We start from the raw sequence: 19,341 nt of genomic DNA, 5'->3' as shown, positions 1-19,341 counted from the left end.
TTCCTAGTATTTTTTAATTCATAATTAAAGGTACGTTCCATTTGAGAAGTAGATGAATAAAAAGAAACCGTTAATTGACTGCAATGAACTAGACTAAAAAGAGTTATCTAACAAAATGTTTTATAAAACTATACTAAATGAATTTTGTAAGTTTTCAATATTAAATTTAAAAAGAAATGTGTGTATGTCGGTCATTCGAAGTTATTCACTAAACATCGATATCATACAAAATCTTTTGTATCTGAATTCCATTTCAATTAATCCATAAAAGAAGAAAGATATAATAGATCTAATCATATTTATACCACCTTTTTATATTACCACTTTTTATCTTACTTAAACACTGTTCCAGCGACAAATAGAGACGACAGAAGATATTGAGTTTCTAGAGAAGATAAAAAGAGAAATATTAATCGATTTTGTTTTCATTTTTGGCTATTGTTATTTTTTGAAAATTAAAATATTTATAAATAAAATGTTTAATTAAAATATAATTGATTATAATATTATCATTGATTATAATATTTGATTATAATATTTTGATTACTTTTAATTCTTACTTAAGGGAATGCAGAGACCTTAGCTTTTCTTTTTAAATTGCTTTTTTAATGATTATTGTACGATCATTTTTTCACTAGTTATAAACGTTCAAAGTCAATAGCTCGATTTTGCTTTAATAATAAATATCTCGGTGAAAAAAAATCATAGAACATTCGTTAAAAATAGAAATTAAAACTAAAAAAAATGTTCTTTAACACTCAATTAATAAAATCATGCTAGGATTTTTTTTTAATTCAGTATTCTCTCTTCAACAAATTTTTGAAAAATTTGTTTAATCGATGGACGTCGCTTTCTTACAACGTAATTTTGTAACGAATAGAAAGAAATTCATTTAAAGATTCTAAAACTAGAAACTTGAAGTTTCGAAACGCTTTTTTATTGATTTCATTCCGATTATTTTTAAGAAAGTTGCAACTACTTAAAAATTGACCTTTTTTATATGAAGAAAGTGGCTCTTTAATTTTTCTGCGTAGTATATATAAGTACTAAAATAATTAAAAAATTAATATTTTACATTATTTCATAGTTTATGTATAATTATGTCAAATTAAAATATTAAATATCTTGTAAAGTATTTACTTTTTGGTCATTATATCCTTATAACTTTTCACATAGAATATTGTGAGGAATTAATTTATATAAAAAAATTCAGATGTTCTATCTACAAAAACAAAATTAACTTCCGTATAATTATTCAATGCATAAAAATATGTAGATAAAATTGTGAAAAATGAATATTTTACGAAATATTTCATGGTTTATGTAAAAAAGAACTATGTAAAATTATGTTGAATTAAAGTAAAAAATATCTCATAAACTATTAAATGTTAGGTTATAACCTTGGTACATACACTTAAGGTCAAATCAATAGTACTGTCTTGTTTCTCTTTCGAACCAAACAACTTTTATTTGAATATACAATATTTTTTATTTTACTTTGCACAGATAAAATGGATTTTAAAAGGAGGTACTTTTATATATACATTATTATAAATAATTTTACATACATTATTAAAGATTCAAAAAAGAATATAAGTGAGATGCGTGGGAACATGTTTGAAAACGGTACTGGATGGAAAAAGAAAGAGAAAAGGGATATTGGCAAGATAGTGAAGAGAATGTTAGGAGAAAAAAGAAAGGAATGGATGAAAAAAAGTGTAGTAGAGGGGAAAGAAACGGAGGCGTGTAAAAGGAATGGAAATTAAAAGGGGAAAGATTAAAGGTGAGATGAAAAAGGGGATGAGGAAAAAGAAGAGAGAGAGAAAGAGGGAGGGAGGGCGGGAGAGAGAGAGAAAGAGAGAGAGAGGGAGAGAGAGAGAGAGAGAGAGGGGGAGAGAGAGAGAGAGAGAGAGAGAGAGAGAGAGAGAGAGAGAGAGAGAGAGAGAGAGAATAGAAGAATTGATTAAGGAAAGATAAAAATAAATATAAATAAGAATTATGTAAGAATTATTAGAAAAATTAAACTAATTTTATAATAAATAATAATTATATAAGAATTATATAATTAATAAATAATTAATAAATAAATTTAAAAAAATATAATATAAATTAATGTAAGTTAGTGGATATAATATATTCTGGACATACTAATATAAGTTAATGACTAAATTATATACGCTAATATATTTTGTATAACAATTGTAACTCTAAAAGGGTCGGAATATAATAAAATTTATCATTTACTCATTTATTTACATTGTTATTGTGCAATGCGTTTGCTCTATGTGATTAACGATTACTTGATAAATTGCATAAAAAATAGAAAATTTTAAAAGTTGAAGTAATAAAAACGTTTGTAACTAATAAAAAAGAGCCATTTCAAAGTTAAAATAAACCACTGTAAAGACTTGAACATTCTTTCGACGCAAACTTTGAAATGTTTAATGTTTTTATCAATCAAATGGTAAATAAATTTATATTGTCAATCTGGTTACACAATCTGATTATATCTCGGATTAATTCTGATTCGGAATGCAATCAACGTCGATTGTGCCTCATATACATATGTTAGTAATTGCATGAAAAGCCGCACCGTGTCTATTAGCATTCGGATAGCTTACAATTGCCTGTCCTTATTAAAGCATAACGCTGGGTTTATAGCTGATGTATCTTGTGCAAATAATAAAAGTATAATTTCAGTTTACCGTTTTTTTCATATTTGTTGCTTATATAATCAATTATATCTTTGCATCATTTTAACATTATAGTTGCTTTGGTCAAGTGTTAAAGACAATTTTTTAGCCAAAATACCAAGATAGTCATTTCTATATTATATACACTTCTCTGGTAATTTTTTTATCATGCTTCTTTTAATTTTTAATATTATATATTTTTATCTCATTAAAATTTAAATTAAAATTATATTCCAATACAATCGCAGTGTATTTAAAAAATGATAATATTTTATCATCTATTTTCTTTTCTAATATTTAATTTATTCTAAAGACTTTTTTCGGAAATACTGGGTAAAAATTCTTTCAGTCTCAAAATTCTCTAAAGATTACCATTAGTAAGTTCCTGATTCCGTTCACACACACACACGCACGCACGCACGCACGCACGCACAAATTCCCCCTAAAAAAAAAAGAGAAAAAATAAGTAAAGTAATATAGTATACAAGGATGTCTCAAAATGACTGTATCTCCTCTCGGCTGCAGGTAGAGCGGATTAAATTGAATCAAAAAGTTGTCTATCATTTTGCAATTTTTGCAATGATTATTGAGAAATTAATTTATAAAGATTGGCAAATCCGGCGCGAGTATCAGCGCGCCGCGAGAAGGACGGCCCATCGCTAGGCTGGTTGCTAAGGGTGCGCAACGTAAACAGACAGCCAGTGCCTCACGGTTACCAGGGGTATAGACGAAGTGTTGATAAGAACAACAGATTAGTGATTATTAATTAGCGACTGCCCTAGCGGTGGGCCGTCCTTCTCGCTGCGCGCTGATACTCGCGTCAAATTTGCCGATCTTTATAAATTAATTTCTCAATAATTATTGCAAAAATCGCAAAATGGTAGAGGACTTTTCTATTCAATTTAACCCGCTCTACCTGCACCCGAGAGGTGATACGGTCATTTTGAGAAATCTTGTATAATAACTAATAACCACATTAAACTCTATACATACTAGAGCCACATAAAAATATGAGGTAGAGAGCCTATATATAGACTTGAGAAAAGGAAGCAGATAGTGTGTAGGTCTACCTGTCTTGTTTTAATATATGTACTAATTGTTACTAAAAATATTTGCCTCAATTAACTTTAATAATGCTGAGTAGCACAATCAGTTTTATTAGTAGTGATATTAGTCATTATGTGCAAGAATATAAATATGGTAAACTATTCTTGTTTCTCAAAAACTATCTCAAAGAGATTTTCGAACGATGTTTATGAAAGGGTTTTACGTAAAGAGTTTTTTGCAGTAGCCAATTAACGTTACAATACAGAAAGAGTATTCAAAGGATATAACTGTCTCTTTCTCAAAATTGAGGCCGCTCCCACTCTTTCACGGCTAAATCCAATTTTCTGAAGACAATGAACAGACAGTATGTGGACTGTCAGATTGACGTCAGTAGATAGGTGACCAGCTTGACCTCGGTTGATTCAATCTCAAGACAATAATAAAATAGACGTATGTCCTGCACAAGATCGATTTAAATAAAAACGCATTTTTATTGATATTAAGCTTCTTTCAATCTTTATCTTAAAAAATATATTTATAAAATATAGCAAAATAACTACATTTTGATGAGAAAAACATTTTGCACATGGAATATTAATCACATTTAAAAAAAACCTTTTCAGTTTAAATATTTTTTCAAAACAAGTTTTTTAAATGTCTTTAATATTTCATATATTGTATAAAACGTTTTTGTTATCAAAATCTAGATATTTTGCTTTATCTTATAAATTTGTATTTTTTAAGATATGATTTAAAAAAGCTTAGTATCAATAAAAGTGCATAATTTTATTCAAAAATTGATCTTATTCAGGAACTGATACGTACATTGATATTGAATGCGAAAGAAGCAGGCGCTGTGTTTATCTGATGACGTTATAGAGACAGTGCGCTATGTTGTACCTATTACAGAAAGAAAAATCAATTGGTTGGCATCGTTTTTATGTCACTTTTATATACATCCATCAATAAAAATTACTTCCAATATTGTTGAAAAAAGTAATATACGTAAGAAGATTTACACGTTTAATAAAAATATTACATTTTATTCACACACTAAATTTCTTAAATGTGTAAAAATTAATAAATAATTGAAAATTTGATTTTACTTTCGCTTTTGCAAAGCTGATTTTTATTTTACATTCAATATATGTATGCAAAATGCGGTCTTTAATAGACCGGAAACTGCTCCTATAGGGACGTCTCTGACAGTTTGACATATACCGATAAAAGTTTCTATACCAACTATGGATAGAGGTGCGCTTATGTATCAGAAAACTTCAAACGCTAGTCAGGACATCAGGAAAATACAATTCAAAGACAATGCAAAACACGTAACAAACCTGATACTCAATTGGCATATTATAAATTTTCTTTTATTTCCTTATTTAACAAGGAATATCTTATGTGAGAAAATATTGCACGAAAATTTATCGGAATATACTTACAATAAAAATTTAAATTTTATTAAATGATTAAAGAAATTTTCGATCAAACATATGAAAATATCATATAATAATTGATGTGACATCCTCTTGCAACTGTTGATCAAATATTTGATGGTGGAAAAGGAATCCTAAAAGAAAGAGGAAAGTTATATTTTCTTTTTTGCGAAAGATAATTGAAAAGATGCGCTTTGTTAAAATTATAACGAAACTGAAGCTGAAGACTCTGATGGAATGTCCACAAACATAAGAAATGGGAACGAAGCGTGATAATTAAAGCGGAAGTTAATTTTTTTTCTTTCAATGCAATTTATTAATTGTTCAAGGTTCTACGTTTTAATCTCTTTTTTACTATCATCGGAAGCTATAAAACAATGTATAGTAAAACGTGGACAAGAAAAAAGTAAAATTCACATATAAAAAGATTTGATAACATATGTAATTTTATATGATCATATATAACAATATTCGAAAATTGCTCCATATTATCTTATACATATAACACCATATCTTTATATAATCATATTTGATTCAACCTGATTATATATAAAAACAAATCTAGCCGAATGTAATTATACAACGATAAGATCATATCACGACAAATTTTGGATATTATTACATATGATCAAATCATATCGCGTCGATTTTCAGATTTAATTATATATGGACAAATTATATTACATATGGTCAGATCACGCCAAAAAGTGACCCCAAAAACAGGCCAGAAATCACTTGTTTTTTCATTCTTGAATTCGGACTTGATGCTAAATAATAGTTTATCATGAAACATTAATTCTCTGAGATTTTCAAATTAAACCCATTTTTTATTGCTGAGATATGAGGGGTCAAAGTTGTCATTATGCACCAACTAACAAGGAAAGGTATAGAAATATCCTGCTCCGATTTTAATGCGCTTTGTTATAGCCTAGGTCGAAATAGGAGACACGTATTTTTTTATACGTGCTTTTTCAGCCGTTAAGGAGGTGAAACACACTCTTGAGAAAAATTGATTTTTATATTTCTGAGCAAATACCGTCGAAACGGTAAGAGATATAAGAAAACGTTTCCAATAAAAGTTTTATGATTGTTAATGTAGTTTAAAACTACAGTATCAGATTTTTCGAAATCTTCCCTCCCCCCCTCAATCTTTGAAAAATCTAATTATGCAGTTTTAAAGTACATTATAAACTGTTATTTAGCATCAAATTTAAGTCCGAATTCAAGGGTGAAAAAACAAGCGATTTTTGGGGTCATTCTTTCGGATATAATCATATATAATCATATAGTATAATCATAATAAATTTATTTTTTCTATATATATATATTAAAGCTATTTTATTTGTTTATATGTCGAATTGTTATTAGATAAAGAATTATTAGAATGCTTGGGAAAGAAATAAATTAGGGACTTTAGAAGAACTCTATTTAAAATTCCAATTAATAATATATAAAGAAAAATAAAAAATAATAAAAAGATAGTCTTTTATAATTTATAAAAAAGAAAAATATATTTTCTACTTTTTTATATATCTTTTTATTATAGCCTAAATTAAAATATCAATTAAAAGATTAATTATGCAAAAAATGTAGTTTTATATAATTAACGTTAACTTTTAACTTTAATTTTTAACTTTTTAACTTAACTTTTAACTAAGTTAGTTTTTGTTTTTAACTTTAAATGTTAACTTATTTAATTTATTGCCAATTAACTTTCAACTTAACTTAGTTAAAAAAAAAATTAACTTCCCCAAGCCTGACAATAAAGTACACTGAATTTGACAAAAAATTGCCGAATAGCTATAAGAATTTTTTCATGGCGGTCATTATGTTTTTATGGGACAAAATGTACAAGAAATTGTGAAATTGCTTAATTTCAATAAGAAAAAATGGAAAATAAAGTAAATTAATGTTAAAAAATTGGTTTTCAGTACACTGACACTACATTAACTTTTACTAATTGTAAGTGTTAGCAAGAGAAAAAGAAACATTTAAAAGTTTTTTTTCTCTACTAAAATTTGAAAAAAATTTCAAAACCGCCGCCGTTAACGTTATTATATTATATATTTATTTATTTCGGCATATTTCTTATTCCAAAAATATTTTCATTTAAAAAGACAAAATGTTTTTTTATATTTTTAATATTATAATTTGTATTATATTTGCAGTCACAAACTTAAATTATATTATAACTTTCAACAACTCTTTAAAAGAAATTTATGTCGACTATACATATAATTAATAAAATATTTATAATTAAATATAGTCTATTGCAACATATTAGGCCATTGACAAGTTATCAAATAGTTTTTAATTATTTAAGCTCAATTTATTTAAACTTAATTTTTTAGATCGCTGAATATAAATCTGATAATATTAAAATCTTATACAGAATTAATATAAATGTCAAGTGTGCGATTCTGACGCAGTGAGTTGTGCGTCTGCTCCCTGTACTAAAGATCCCTAGTTTAAATCCGATCAGAAATATCGAATTTGTTCGATTTTATTCGATCACTACCTCTCGGAAGGCAGTGGCAACCCACCGAGAGTATCTTGCCACAAAACTCCCTCTAACTAGGCCGTTCGGAACCGGTATTAAAAACTGTAGGTCCCATATGGCTGCAGATAAGACGCACTCTGCAGGTATATGTTGCGGGACATCACCTTCCAACAACAGAAGGACTAAGAACCAGGCAAAATAGTGGGGATGCTAATAATCCACAAAGCCTAGCAGAAAATACTGGGTTCAAATTATTAGCAAGCAGCTTTCAAAACCTTCCAATAACAGAAGGATTAAGAATCATGCAAAATAGTGGGAGTGTCAATGATCCACAAAGCAGAAAATGCTGGGCTCAAATTATTGGCACTCTCAAACAAGGAGGTCACAGAGGCACTTAATAGAGCTAGATGACAACTGCAAGGACTGCACTAGTTTCCATCTGTCATAATATACTACTAATATATATGTCAAAATAAAAAAATGTTCGGTTTTTTACAAAAATTTACATATACATGCAAATATACCATTTGAATTTGTCAATTTTATTGATATTAGATTTGTATTCAGTTATCTAAAACATTCTTAAGTTGAAATAAACATAATTGAAAACTATTGAATATAAATTTTCAATGATTAATAATTAATATAAATTGTAATAAACCGTATATTTAGCCATGAATATTTTAACCATAGTCGTACAACTTGTTCTTTTTAAGGGCTAAAAACCCTAACAACTTAATTTTTATTGCAATAAGGTTTCTCCAACTATAGTTGTAATACAATAACATATATTAAAATAATGATTTTTTGTAATTTTAACCGCAAAAGAGATGAGTTAATAAGAATATTTTTTAGTCCCTAGGATTTTTAAATAATAATTTTCTTTATATTGTTGTATATTATTAGGAATGTCAAAAATAACCATTAGATGAGAAAAAATCCATTAATCCAAAATTAATTATTAATCTAGGTATATCACTATGGTACCTAAACCTTTTTCAAGACTAATAAGTATTGTAATATTTAATATTGTAAAATATTTTTGTTGATTGTACTGCTCATCATATTAACGTCATTTTACTACATGTTATCTTTAAGGTGAAGGTAAATACACCTCACAATGAAAAAATTTTAGTAATAATTTTTTTATTACTTCTGATATATGAGTGCTCATAACAATAGGTGATTGACTATTAGTTATCTACAAAAGTTTCTACACTACGTCAAAGTTGTGATCATTGTAAAAGTTTAAATATATTTTTTCTTCATTTTATTATTTCTTTTTTATTTTGTTTTTTAATGTTTTTACGATTTTTTTATTTTTAATCTTTAGACATATTAAATATTATGATTTTGATTTTTTTGCTTCTGATAATGATTGCTCACAATTCAGAATAGAGATGAAGATGAAGAAAAAACTGTCGAATTCTGAACAATCATTATCACAAGAAGTTTAAAAGTCGCAATCGTAGTACTTAATATGTGAAAATTTAAAAATAAAAATCTAATAAAAATTAAAAATCATAAGAAATAAAAGAATGAAGAAACAAATAATAAAATAAAAAAAGTATTAAAACCTCTACAATGATCACAACTTTGACATGGTGTAAAAACTTATGTATAAAGCTAATATATATAATATGTATATAATATGTAAATAAATAAATCTTAATTTAAGATTTTAATTTTAATAAAATCGTATCCCTTTTGTATCTCTAAAGAAAAATATTAAAACGAAGGCGCTAGAACTGAAATCGAACCCAAAAATCTTTCGATTTCTGGATGACAGCTCTGTATATGAAGAAATTTAATTTTTTTCCAACTTCAATTTTATTAATTCGACATCTATTTCTTCCTGACTTTGACTTTATTAATTCAATTTCCATTAATTAATTAAGTTTACTAACAAAATGAAGTAAGATCTTGAATATTATAAAATAAGATAAATAACATTGGTTAATAAAAGCCAAATGCGTAAATAGCGTGGAAATATATAAAACTTCTAATGATTATTAGAACATCATATAATGGTTATTAGAACTTATTAAAAGGTTTCAGTCCATACTTCAGACTTCGGGCCATAATCTCACCGATAATTGAGACTTGTCCCAATTTATCATGTTATACTGTTTACCATGCGTTTACCATTGTTTTATTATCATTTAACGTTATTTTATATTTTAACGATAATTCACAACGTGTCATCTAACGAATGCATTTCGTTCACGTGCGTCTTGCGATTTTATGATCAGTGAATAACTTCTACGTTTATTAATTTTTTTTAAAATATCTACTTAACATATTGATTTATAGATAATATATAAAAATGGAATGCACATTGTGTTTGTATTGGTTTTTTAACGGTTGAAATTGATGAGAAATTTCTTATAAGAGAGGTTTATTATAACTTAAAATATCGCATTATTCCGCAAAATATATGATTTTTTGTTAATTTATTGTAGTTTTGTTAATTTATTGTAATAACTGAGGCTGATCTGAAACAAGACCGAACCATCTTAATAATTTTGCCTAATAATAATTAGGAATTTTATTCTATTTCCGCACTATTTATCTCGTACTCAACTCTTATTAGTCCAATTCTGCTTGTCCTATTTTAATTAAATTTGTTCTCTCCTATTAAATTGAAAGACAGAAACTCTTTTAAATATTTAATTAAACGAAGAAATAGATAAAAAAATTGTTTCTAAAACTATCATTTTAATATCAAAACTTAGTAAAAAAAATTACGATCTGAATCGGCGGCGAGAGCAGCGAAAAAATCGAGAGAACTAGATTTAACTTTCTATTATTAACAAAATTATTTCGTAGAAGTTTAAAAAATAGTGAACGAGTGTAAATTCTACATTTTACATAGACCTAGGTGACGTCACGTAGTAATAAAAAATATTATAGAAAATGCATTTTAATTATATATCGAGTTGTTATAGTCGGATATAATATCATATAAGTAATATTATTTATATATGCGTCTCTATGTAATGAAAGAAAAAAAAGAGAAATAGAGAATACAATTTCCTGATATTTATAAATAGGATCATAATGCGCTATTCACTTATTGAACTAGCTAAGTTTCCCAACATGTTATACCGTATACAGGGTGATTTAAAATAACCGTTTGTCCTTGAAATGTCGTACTCCTAAATGAATTCTAAGATGATTTTTCCTTTGGCAAAATTTTATCCGAAGCTTAGTTTTTAAGTTATAAAAGAAAATAGGTAGCGAATTATGCATGCGTACGGGCGGTAGGCAGGAACGGCGCAACTCATTATCTGACGCGGGCGATTACGCGAGGCGCTCGCTGCGTTTAGCTGTTATCTATACGCATGTGTATGTACTCTCTCTCTCTCTCTCTCTCTCTCTCTCTCTCTCTCTCTCTCTCTCTCTCATTCTTACTTAATAGAAATGTTTGATGTCTTCTGAGGGATAATTGTATATGACTGGAGTAGACTCGCAACGAGACGTTGACACACCGTGACACGCCGAATAATAAACGAATTTTTTTTCTATTAGAAATTGTATCGACTTTGACGAATACGCTCACGCACACAGATGAAAGAATTTTCTCTTAGAATTTACTCTGAGAATCATGTGGGACAATATGGTATAAACGTGGGACATTATGGTATAAAAGAAATTTTATGAGAATGTTTTTGATTAATATTTATCACGATAAAAATAATAATATCTATCACAATAATAAAATATAAAATGTTTGATTAATTTTACTATGCACTTTAGTAAAAATACATAACTTTTAAGAGAATTCGGATGAAATTTTCCGACTTATTTCCACTAAATTTTATTAATTTATAAATATCTCCGAGAAATATTAGCATATGTACAAGTTATAGTACACTAATAATGTCTAATAATGTCGATCATGGACCTACGCCAAATACTTAACGTTACAATTGTATGTTTAACGTTGCAATGGATTGTTTTCATTTTTACATATGTACGGGTACCAGCAGAAATGGTGTCCGTCGACAACTTCAGCGTTACACACATACAACAGAAATCATACGTATACATATGTACTAACTGCATGTGTATGCGTGTGATCCTGAAGTTGCCGACGGACACCATTTCTGCCGTTGTGTGACGGGTACCGGCAGAAATGGTGTCCGTCGACAACTTCAGCGTTACACACATACAACAGAAATCATACGTATACATATGCACTAACTTCATGTGTATGCGTGTAATCCTGAAGTTGCCGATGGACACCATTTCTGCCGTTGCGTGTACATTCCTGAGCAATATACCGTTTGAATTTTGTACAGCTCTCTTTTTGTATCTGATATGTGATTTTGAAATATTATAAAAATATTTTTACATAAAGAGATTTAGCCTCAACATGAAACTTTCTTCTCTTGCACTCCCAATTCAAAATAAATAACATAACCTAAACTATTTCCGTTTTTTAATATTAAACTAAAAATAGATTAGGTTAGATTATTTCTTTCGAAGTGAGTAGAGGGAGAGCTCCATCCCGCATTTAAGACTTAAAATATTGATAAAACTACATTGTTTATAATATTAGTTTATAATATATCTAAGGAAAAGCATTAAACTTATGAAACTAATGTTTTTGTTATATCTCCTAAACCAATGCCGTCCTTATTTGATTCTTCCGGGGAATTATTCAGAACAACTTTCTCTACAACATATCAAACAATAAGTGACGATAAAGTCGATAAAGTAAACTTTTTATGCAATTTTACTACAAATGTAAACACAATACAATGAATACAATGAAAAAGATAAAGACAGTGAAATCGTGGCGATCAAATGTAAACACAAAAATATAACACACGTAAAATATAATGAAAAGCTGATACAAGTAACTACTAAAATTATAATACTTCAAAATATCTCAGGAACCAAACACCAAAAAATTCAAACGGTGTATTACTCAGAAATATACTCTGTAACATTTGTAAAATGAAAACAATCCGACATTTGTAAGTTAAACATTTGCCAATGCTTCTTTTCCATTTTGATATCTAAACTAACAATACAATATATATCTTTTCTTGGTGTATTAAATATACAGTTATCAAATATTCTAATAATCAATCAGACAAAGTTCGACAAACGGAGCAAATGATCTCAGTTTACAAAAAATAAGCGATACACAGTCAGAACGCATTCTAATAAAATGAAATCAATAAATTATTTTTAGAGCAGTTAGTCGGGACGAAATTAACGATCGATTCTAGCAAGGCCGATTGATCCGATCGAAGTAAAAACGTAAAAAAAAGTTTTAACGTTTCTTCTTATTAGAATTGATAGTGATTTTCTTTTCGTATCTAATGTTTGCTCTACATATTTAATGTTAAATATTGAGTTTTTATTTTATAATATATCAATATTATTATTATATAAAATAATATATTCATTATATGATTTATTATTATATAATAAATATATTGATTATGAATATGAATAGATGATTGAAATTATTATATGCAATAATAGCATTAATACATTTGTTAATACTATTATTGATATGCATTATATAATATATTTATTACATATTATATCTTAGGCAAACGTATGTTAAAAGAAATTTACAAGAAAAAAATAATATTTAAAAATACAGTGTGTCTCTTCTATTAATATTAGCGAATAATGAATAGTAAATTAAAGAATAAGTTTCTTTCCTAACTGCAGTTTTTTCTTACTTCTGTTTTGTAAATTCTTGAAATTATCATAAATTTATTTTTCGAATTTTTGATCTTCTACAAAAGTTATGCAAATATCATTCAAATTTCTATAACTTTTTTCAAAAAAGTCAAAATATTTCTACTTTGAATATCATGAAAATTAATAAAAAGCAAGTAGAAATAATTTTGAGAAATATACGCAACAATTTAATGACGTAAAACGGAGGACGAGGTCAAAAGTTCACGTACTACAAATGAACGTATTCTGATTCGCTTTAACGTTGTTAACCCAAATGATTCAGAGAACAATACAAAAACCTCTATTTTAAAAAATAAAAAACTCTAAAATAAACTTTTTCCAAACTTTTTAGAATATATAATGTATATATACATATATATATATATACGTTATACATATCGTTGTTATGCATTGTGTGTGTATATATATATATATACACACAATGCATAACAACGATACTTTTTAAAGTGGGCGAATAATGCTTAGTCGGCTTCTACATATTGTTTATATATTTTTAGTCGCCTTCCATATACAGGGTGGTTGCCAATAGGTGAAACAAAATTTAAGAAGTGATTCTACACAAAATAAGACAAACATCAACAATAACAAAATTGTTATGAAGGCTTCCTTTTCTTAGTTATAAATATTTAAAAGTTCGTGTAAAAGGTATCTAAAGCTCGACAGTTTGCTGCATACTTTTGCGTCACAAAGTATTTTGAGAGCGATTCGGTCGATGTAGTCTATGCATGCCAAAAATTTTGTGGATTACCATGCTTCGGGCATCTTTCATGCAAATTTTCAAATATTTATAACTAAAAAACGAAACCTCTATCATAATTTTGTTATTCTTCATTTTTGTTATTTTATATAGAATCACTCCTTAAATTTTGTTCCACCTGTTGTTGAACAACCTGTGTTTGTGTTTGTGTTTATGTGTGTGCGTGTGCGTGTGTGTGTGCGTGTGTGTGTGTGTGTGTGTATATATATATATATATATATATATATATATGAAAGCCGGCTAAGCATTATTCACTTACTCCTAAGAGTACCGTTGTTCAGGAAATAATGGGGAATGTTTGTATTCTTTAGAGAGGCTTGTGGGGTGATCTTGGTCTAACATTTATAGTCCAGCTATCAACACTGACGAGTGAGATACTAAACGCATCGCTCTGGAGTCACGCTGTAGTTATCCATAGTACGAACTTCTCTGTCCTGCCAGTATAAGTGCTGCATTCATAGGCAGCAGTCAGTCGCGATGAACTAGCTGTGACAAACCCACTGGACTCAGCCGCCATTTGCTCTCTCTGGAGTCATATTACTTTAATTACTGTGTGTAAAATAGCATTAACCAGGAGATCTGAATAGCTCAAATAGTAAAAGCAGTTACCAAGAAAGCAAAAGGTCTCTTCGATTTTCAATTTAGCCACTCGTGCCTCACATATTTTTCGAGTCCGTAAGAATATTGTTTATAAACAATCATTTTTTCGGGCTGAAAGATGTGAATACCGTACAAAGTACGACAGCTACTGCCACGGATAGATGATTGCTACCGTATGTCTGAGCCAGTGCAACCCATCACACGCCTGTTTTATTACTTGGATGTATTACTTATACATATAAAAATTATATGTGTATAACTACAATGTATATATATGTATATAAATTTATAAGTAAACACACACACATATGCGCGCGCGCACAGGTGAAAATAAAATTATTTGCAAAAAATGGTATGCAAAATATTACACTCATTGTCAGTAAATGCACATAAAATTTGAGAAATTTATATGAAAAAAATTTATATATTTTTTTAAATTATTTTATTAGTTTTTAATCCGGCCTTTATTTCTGTATATAAACATAAAACTCTCATTAAATCAAATATTTAATATAACATTAAGTCAAAATTTCTGTGAATAATATATTTATATATATTTATCCATGATTATTGAGAATTACCCATTTATCCATGATTATTGAGAATTACTATGTGCTTATGTTGTTAGAGAAAGTAATGAGTATACAAAGCTAATTAATCGACTTTTTACAACAATGTAAATACCGCGGCAAGCATAATGTCCAATTATATATTTGCGTACATTATTAATGTGTGCAAATATCACATAATTATTCTAAGGAGAAAAATATATTACAGATCTTAATAATATCACGTATGTATTAAAAGATATCTATTCATGTAAAATTGAATTATACATATGTCCTGAGCGATATTATTACGTCCAAATACTTATATACTTCTCACCATTTGTTTCGATTAATGAAATAACTTTCCGCAATAATTCAAAATGTAATATGATCAAAAAGGTGATTACACATACTGTTTATCCCGCTTTATCGCTTTCTTAAATCGCATGAATCGTTCTTAAAAAGGATTGCTCTTTTGCAAAATATATCTGGAAAAATCCATGAGTAAACCACACTCTTTAACAACGAAAAATATACTCAATTTTTAATTATAAATATTAATTCTATTATGAGTAGTTTAGAAAAACAAGTTGGTAATAGTTTGACGAATATTTGATTATACAATGATTAATAATGATTATAAAAATAAAAAGGATATGGGTTAATGAAATCTAAGCGCAGAAAACAAGGCGCAAATAATTATCTTCAAAAAAATTTCTTTATTTATACACGGAGATCGTTGAGATTGCTCGGAGCACGTACACAATTTTATATATTATTTGCTAGAAGATATTACTTACTCGAAAAGGAACTGAAAATGGATAATTAAATCTAAATAATTAATTCTAGATAACTAAAAATATTTTTTTTAAAGATAATTACTCATGCCCAGTTATCTGGGCTTCATTCTCATTAGTCCGTTTTCTTTTTTGTTTTTATATTATTTATTAGAATTTCATATTTTACTTAATATTGATTATTACTTGGAAAAATATATACATAATTAATAATTGTAAATGTTACAAGAATAAATGCCAGTTGTAATTTACTCATTGTCAATGCCGCTAGTTAAAAATGACATGAAAGTAGATAACGAAAAATATCGAAGGTTATTTTTGTGCGCAGCTCTCGATAAAATACGAATCGTGCAGTAAGAAATCGATATTCGCTCATAATTCAGATGGTGTGCGTACATTCCCCTTCTTCTCTTCGATGTTGCCTTGTTACGAGCATGAACTTTATTTCCCCTGCTTTCAACCGTTGTTTCACCACTAACCCACTTTTCATATTTCCTGCGATTATATAGCGATTGTTCAATTGAGAATTCTAAAAGTAAGCAACACACATTTGCATTTTATTTTTACATTAAACTTAAAACCATTTCTTTGGATTCATCTTTAAAATTTCAAACAAAAATTTCTTAGACAAACAACTTAATATAAAAACAAATTAACGAACCAACGTCACTAATGATATCCCAAGAAAGCTTTTAATTTTTAAACTCAAGTGTAGTTTACTAATATTTCATTATTCAGTAGGGTTTCTAAAATTTAATTTGTGAAATATATATATATATATATATAGTCTTAAATTTATAAATTATATATAATACAAACCGCTTATATAATTCCGCTTATAATGTCGCAAAAAACATTTCTATGTTTAATTGAATGAAAGTACGTCATAATCGAAACATTTTTTGTATTATTTTAATTAATAAATGACTGTCGCGAATATCCTTCAAAAATATTTCTTCGTTCGAACATAAAAATTGAAAATATCTATGATCAATCGGAAGCATATCTTTTAAATCATAAGTAAAAAACATTTTTCATTGATATATACCTTCTTATATACTTCTACATTTTCCGTACTCTGCGTGTCCTCGTATAACTGTGAACGGTCTGTCAACAGGATATTACAGGTTGAAACCTGTCATATAATGAAACGTTAATTGGGTAAACAGTTCCTCATCGAAGTTATTCGCGTTTCAATAACGCAACAAGGGTAGAAAAACAAACAATCAGAGAAAAGATGAAACAAACGTTAACCCATATACAATAAAGTTGCAGTCATAATAGTTGACGTGTGCTTAAATTAAATTTCGTTTAATTTCAACAAATTTATATTAAAATATCAAAAATAGCATCACATTTTACGTTATATCCTGCATCTAAAAAAAGCAAGAAATAGAAACAATGCAAAAAATATTATAAATTAAAAATTGTTAAATAAATTTTGAAAGATATAATTTATGTGTACATAATTACAGTTTTTCCTAATAATAAGTTTTTTATAAAATATTTCAATTTATCGTAGTCTTTATAGCTAATTGAAAATAACATTTTCTTAGCAAAATATACATATACCAAATTATCCAATATACAGTATACACACATAAACACATTATATTATTTTAATATTCCGGTTTATATTTAAAATATAATCTTTTTTTAATATTGTAAATTTTTATGTATACTATATTATATTATTGTTTTGTTTAATTAGATATTTCAATTGGTTAATGAAGATGGAAGCAATATTCGTCAATTTGTATCACATTGCAATAGTAAGAAATGGAAACTAAAAATCTTGTCTTCGTTGGTGATTGCTTTTCATTTTATCACGAATATATATGTGCATCTTAATCATTCTTTTAAGCAAGCTTTTTAACAGAATCGCGATTTTGCCATTCATTAGGAATTTGTGCAAGTGAATGTTTTTAGATATTTATCTTATTTACTTATAACCACTTCAGCAATTTTCTAGAAAGTCAATACTTTCATTAATGTTAATTATGTTTGCTAGCGATTAACGCTATAACATCTACATATTTTCGCGAATATTAATTGAAAATATTATATATTGACAAGAAAGTTATATTGTGTAATCGTGCTCCAGTTTGAAGCAGCAATGAGGGCAGCAGTGAAGGGAAGACCGAAGCACTTTAACGAAGACATTTTAGACTAACACAAAGTGGATAGAATCTGCAGGTTTTTATCTTTCAGTTTGCTTTTTTCTCTTTCATATCTCTCTCTCTCTCTCTCTCTCTCTCTCTCTCTCTCTCTCTCTCTCTCTCTCTCTCTCTCTCTCTTTCTCTTCCTCTTTCACACACTCATGATACCTCAATGACAGTTTTCGTGTTGCTTATATTATCTATAAGTAAATCTCTGGCATACATTCAAGGAACTCACCGAGAGTAGGCAAATGTAAATCAGCTCTGTCGCCCGGTTTATTGCTCGTCGTAGCTAAATCCTTTCGTACAAAAGTGGACGCAACTCGCGCAATTCACGTCGGCGTGATACACGGTCACGCGTGTTTGTATTCCCGTATTATGTAATCACGTATATGCTAACATGTTCTGTCACATATATGTATACGTATACGCGGCGACGGTTACGACAGCAACGGCAATGACAGTACACCAAACCTAACACATATGTCGCATTTCGCCAACAAGCTTACGCGGCGACTTTCAGACTGACAGGAGGGTAGTTTCGGTCGTCGCGACGCTCCGCTACACCGCTGCCACCCTTCGAGCATAGGTATTACTAGTCGCCACCGATGCTTCTGCAGGCCACTAGTCTCTCATTCCCGTTGGCACCCGTCACCTATTGTTTCGCAAAGCGATTGGCCCGCTCATCGCGTTTTAAAGTTCGCCTGGCACGCTAATGTAAGCAACTATGCGAAAAAGATCTTGCTTCCAGTTGTAGCTATTTTAAAGATTATAAAGTAAACATTGAACTTAGACTTTAAAATTAATTGGTTATATAAAGAATATTCAAATAACATAAAATAATATCTTTTTTACTAATTATTACTGCTACGTAAAAGTAGTCTATATATAAAAAGATGTCAACTTTCTAAAGAAATATTAAGTAATATTGAAACTTTTAATATATTCAGATTTTACAAATACACATCCTGAGATATTGCGATTAATAAGATGCATCAGTTAATTAATATTTTCAAAAGATTTATGCACAATCATAATAGCACTTGCAACATTCGCAACATTGGTAAAAAA

General features: G+C 28.3%; 1 protein-coding gene across 12 annotated transcripts in view; it reads right to left on the bottom strand.

Annotated features, from left to right (window-relative positions):
• The window catches only part of LOC140668221 (glutamate-gated chloride channel-like), a 185,448-nt gene extending 166,579 nt beyond the window's left edge, over positions 1 to 18,869 (bottom strand). For 4 of the 12 annotated variants that reach the window (XM_072897035.1, XM_072897037.1, XM_072897036.1 and 1 more), the window contains exon 1: positions 18,509 to 18,865. The gene's annotated coding sequence lies outside the window, so the exon portion shown is untranslated. Of the gene's footprint in view, positions 1 to 4,565; positions 4,641 to 17,159; positions 17,247 to 18,508 lie in introns of all 12 variants that reach the window. The other 8 variants (XM_072897041.1, XM_072897044.1, XM_072897042.1 and 5 more) reach the window with 6 other exon arrangements.
• Between the last annotated feature and the right edge of the window lie 472 nt (positions 18,870 to 19,341).

The sequence above is a fragment of the Anoplolepis gracilipes genome, chromosome 7, assembly GCF_047496725.1.
Source record: "Anoplolepis gracilipes chromosome 7, ASM4749672v1, whole genome shotgun sequence".
Taxonomy (NCBI): domain Eukaryota; kingdom Metazoa; phylum Arthropoda; class Insecta; order Hymenoptera; family Formicidae; genus Anoplolepis; species Anoplolepis gracilipes.
Note: the sequence above shows the minus strand (reverse complement) of the source record. Positions and strands in the feature narration are given on the sequence as shown.